Source organism: Teleopsis dalmanni, chromosome 1 (genome assembly GCF_002237135.1).
Source record: "Teleopsis dalmanni isolate 2A chromosome 1, ASM223713v2, whole genome shotgun sequence".
In the NCBI taxonomy this organism is placed as follows: domain Eukaryota; kingdom Metazoa; phylum Arthropoda; class Insecta; order Diptera; family Diopsidae; genus Teleopsis; species Teleopsis dalmanni.
The window spans coordinates 98618818-98623822 of NC_051846.1; the positions used below are offsets into that span (position 1 = coordinate 98618818).

Genomic DNA, 5005 nt, shown 5'->3' on the forward strand with positions numbered 1-5005 from the left:
TTTGCCGAAGAAACAGGCGACTGTTTCCTTCGAAGTGCTTCTTCCACGAACAACTTTCGTTGGATTTGGCTCGTCTTCGAAGACCCACACGGTCGATTGTTGTTTTGTTTCATATGCATAGATTCATGATTCGTCACCTGTGATGATCTTATAAACGTCGTTTGAAGCACCGCGAACGTATTTTTTCAACATTTCTTTGCACCAATCGAGCCTTTTTTTGAGCGATTGTCAAATTATGCGGGATACAACAAGAACAAACCTTTTTTACTGCCAGGTGTTCATGCAATATCGAATGTGTGCTGGTGGGCGAAATGCCCAAAGATGCCTCTATCTCACGGTATGTCACATGACGATCTTGCATTATCAGTTCACGCACGGCATCAATGTTCTCTGGCTTATCGGCCGTTTTTGGACGACCTTCACGGAATTCGTCGTTGAGCTAACGTCGGCTACGATTGAATTCATTAAACCAGTTTTTCACGGTGCTATAGGATGGTGCTTCATCGTCATACAAAGATTTAAGTTCATCAATGCACTCTTGTCGTGATAATCCACGTCGAAAGTTATGAAAAATGATAGCACGAAAATGTTCATGTATTAATTCCATTTTTCAAGTCTCTGTAAATAAAACTTTTCACAATTAAATGACAACACGTTCTGAGTGATGTTATGCTAAAAAATGTCAACCTTTCCCATGGAAATGTCAGATTGCACCTGGCAACACTTAATGTTGCATAGGCCAGAAATATATACAGCAGCCCTCGTAATATCTGGATAATAATAATAATAATAATAACAGTCCATTATTTGATTAATCAATATACCAATATTGTTTTAATTTAATTTTCATTTAAATTTTGCAGTGGTTAAATTTTTTTTTGATACAGATTCTAAATTTCAAATTTAAATTATAATTGCAACTAATATTTGCTTACAATTCTTGTTTTTATATTGACATTTTAATGCTTTTTGGCACTATTCATATTGCCGGATAAAAATCGCATGATTGCTAATTCTCCTAAAATAAACGAAGCGCTTATTTAAGAATTTAAGCGTAGAGATTAGAGCTTTATCGATAGTGATTAATAGAATCGGCCGACTGAAGTCCTTAAATGACCGTTGACATTAGATATGTAGTAGTTTTGCTTACCTGTTTGCGGTACCAAGTTTAATATGTAAAAATATACCAAATATCGTATCACATACTTTTTGATACTTTGCATATTTTGTTAATTTGGCTGCCTAAAACAATGAAAAAAGTAAATTATTATATTGGGAATTAGAAATTAGTGTTGTTAGTTACATATTAAATTAACTGCTTATTTTAAATAAAAATTAATTATAGAATTTAAACGAAAGTATCCATACAAAATTTTGAGTCAAAAAACTTATTAATGTCTTTGAAAAGTTCTAACTTCTAAAACGCAAATAAATTTATGATACAATTAAGAATATCTCCAAATTGGTCACATACCAAATTGTACAGTGTCGTAACAGGAATGAAGCAGCATAACTGATTTAAAGATACTATCCGCTACATAGATTACACTATCAAACAATTCAAAAATTTTTAATTGTTAATCATACCACAAAATATATTAGGTTAGTACGAGAATAGAGAATATCTAAATTCCCACACAGGAAATAAGATCACACTGCACATAAATGCAAAAATATTCAAAAATATTCACACCAAAAGTATAGTCCCTATGGTAAAATCAAAGAATCTAGAGAAGTGCCACGCACATACAAACGAAATACCCACTTTATTTTACTGGTGGATTTATAATAAATCCATCCAACCTCATGCAACAATGTTCGATCGAGTCACAACTGGTATGATGTTCAGTTCAAACTCATTGCAACCCACAATTGTTTTTATACGCCTGTTTCTTTTGCCTTTCTTGTTTTTATTTGTTTATTTAATTAATATACATGGATTAGTAACGAAGTGAATGGTAAAAAAATCCTTCAAATAAATTTTCCATATACTTTGTTGCTTTATTTTCTTGTACTGGAAAGGCCCATATCATAGGAGTAAAGAGTAATAAAATATATTATTTTTTTATTGCAAAAAATGATGCACTACAAAAACCATTATGTATGTACAAATGTGATATTGGAGACATTAAGTCTTCAGTATATAAATATGTATGTTTTTATTGCACATTTGTGCATATATTTTACCTTAAAAGGAACTACTTCTTAATAGTTTGAGTTTTTGGTGACTTTTTGTAATTATTTTAAAAAATATTATTGTAAATAAGACGTGTTTTGTGAAGTCTGTTACAATTTTTAGGATTTTTAAAGAAAATAAAAATATTAAAAATATATGAAAAATTGTAATGAAAAAATGTGTAGAAGTCATTAAAACCACTAATAATGCTTCCAGGTTTGAGGAAACGCATAAATGCTATATACACCGGATTGAAATGTTAAAATTGGTGATTACGATATTGCTTCGGAAACATTGCGCTTGGACAACATTTAAGAATAAACCTTCATAGAATGGAAAAAATCAGATTTGAGACATAAATAAATTTGTAAGTGTTTTTACACCACAATTCATACCAATAGCAAACACTGAAATGCTGTTTGATCGCTTGAACATTTTATAGCGAACAAATATACAAACATGCTTATAATGTAATACAGAGGGTTGCATGTATGATTGAATATGTATGCAGTCGGGCTTTTGTCATCCTTACTTGACTCAAATATAGGTTTGAACTGAACATCATACCAGTTCTGACTCGATCGAACATTGTTGCATGAGGTTGGGTGGATTTATTATAAATTCACCAGCAAAATAAAGTGGGTATTTCGTTTGTATGAGCGTGGCACTTCTTTGTACTACAGATTCTTTGGTAAAACATTAGTTAAATAGATGCACTGCCAGACTATAATGTACAACACAGAATAAAATGTGAAAGATGAACGGTACCAAGTGCATAGCCAAGCATTTTTGTGAATTTTTGGAAAAAATTAATATGTAAACCAAAACTAACATTTAATTTCAACAAAAATTCTGAACTTATTAACAATTTTTTAATAAACGTATTACAAGACTTTATTATCTAAGCACATCCATATAAGGCAATTTTTTTTTAACACAAATGGATTTCGTGTACGAAGCCACCATTCCAACGTAACCTAATTAAATCTACACAGCGAAATATATTAAAAGTGCGATTACAATTTTTTACAAAACATGAGTATAGCTCATTTAACTGGAGTTTCGCAAAGTTCAACTTTCTGGGTCAGTATTTATTGTTTACCAATCATAACAAATGCCAATCAACATACTGAAAGAAAGTGTTTCAGTTTAAAATAAATTAGTTAGATGTTTTGTTTTAAAATATTTGTTTGCCACTTTCACGAAATCATTATTTAAGCATTTAGGCCATGACAACTGAAGCAGGATTCTTTGCAATATTGCTGTAGTGGTTATGATACATTTTTGTTAGTGTTAGTTAAACAAATATTTCCTTTACTACTTTTCTTTTATTCATAACAACACACTCACCGTTATCTGTCAACCTTTTAAAGAGGGTGGGTGCTAAGCAAGACGCAATTCTGTCGGACATACCAAATGTATTAGGCCGTCCGCCGTCAGATACACAGGGGGATAAACACGTACTTTGTGTATGTGCCGTAACTGTTGTATACTGTCGGTAGTGTGATTACATCCTCTACGTGGGGGCGGCTAGAAACAGATCCATAGTATGGTCATGTCTCAACTATGGATGCTGGCTAATTGTAATCGGGCGGACGCAAGCAAAAGCGTCTTAAATTAAAACTCAAATCCAAGGTGGAACAGCATATGCCGAGGGATGAATGGCCATGGATAGTTGGTCCTTAATATGCGAACTCTGGATACCTGTCGACCTCCAGTTTAAATTAGACTTCCCACGATAAACGGGCTATGTCGTGGGTGACCTCTCTTCCCGAATATTAAACTAATTTTTCATGGATAAAAATTCAAATAACATTGATGAGCTTGATGTCACTCTAACGGCATCTCCAAATGATTCCTTTACGGAACACTCACCCGTGTACGTGCCGGCCACTGGGCTGGAAGCCACCACCCATCTTGACAGCGCTACTGTGTGCATCAAGATGGATCCGGATGGGCCACCGTCTTTTTCTCCGCTCGCGGAAACGGTGATCGTACCAGGTCAATCTTCGTCGCGACCTCAAGATAGGCGGCAGGAAATAATTGAAGTATTGTCTTCAAATTCCGAAGCTGCTGATTCTTGCGAGTCCGACAACGACAGTGTGGTCTCTCAGAAGTCCGGTCTAACTGTCGTTGGCTCCAAAGTTGGTAACCTCACTTTGGAGTCTCCTAAATTCACTCACCTCAAAAGAAGTGAGAAAAGAAGGTTCAAGGCGGCTATGGCATCAGGTCTTAGCAGAGCAGAAGCTCTAAAAATCGCCACGCAGTCTTCGACTGCGATTAAGCGGGGCAGATCGGAGGAACAATCTCCCGGTTTGACCACCGTTAAAAAACCTAAGGTAGGCCATGTGGGACTTGCCAAGCCATCGTACAGCCTAGCTGTTAAAGGCGTACGTTTAGGCTTCACGTCGGCTGATCCAGCTGGCACTTCGCTCTCTACAGAGCAAATAACACGTCTCCAGGAGGCGATTATTGATGTTGCCATAGAGCACCAATGTGAAAATATGCAGCCGGAGTTCGAAGGGTGTTTGCCCAGAACGGGGTGGCTACTTATCATCTGCAGTGATGCCAAAACCGCAGAGTGGGTCAAGCGATTTTCTGGTCACATAGGGGCCAAATGCGGGCTCGCCATTAACGTGGTTGAGGAAAAGGATTTCCCACGAACTCATGTAGTTCGTGGCTATTTTCCCCAAAGTTTGACTTTGTCAAACGAAAAAGTTTTGGCTACCATTGGTTCTCAAAACAAATTCTCCACCAAACGGTGGAAAGTGATACGCAGACTGACGCAGGATCAGATGCTGCATCTTGTTTTCGTCATTGATGACGAAT

At 35.9% G+C, this 5005-nt stretch overlaps 1 pseudogene; it reads right to left on the bottom strand.

Moving 5' to 3' along the window:
• Positions 1–208: 208 nt before the first annotated feature.
• LOC119665640 lies at positions 209–607 on the bottom strand (annotated as a pseudogene).
• Between the last annotated feature and the right edge of the window lie 4398 nt (positions 608–5005).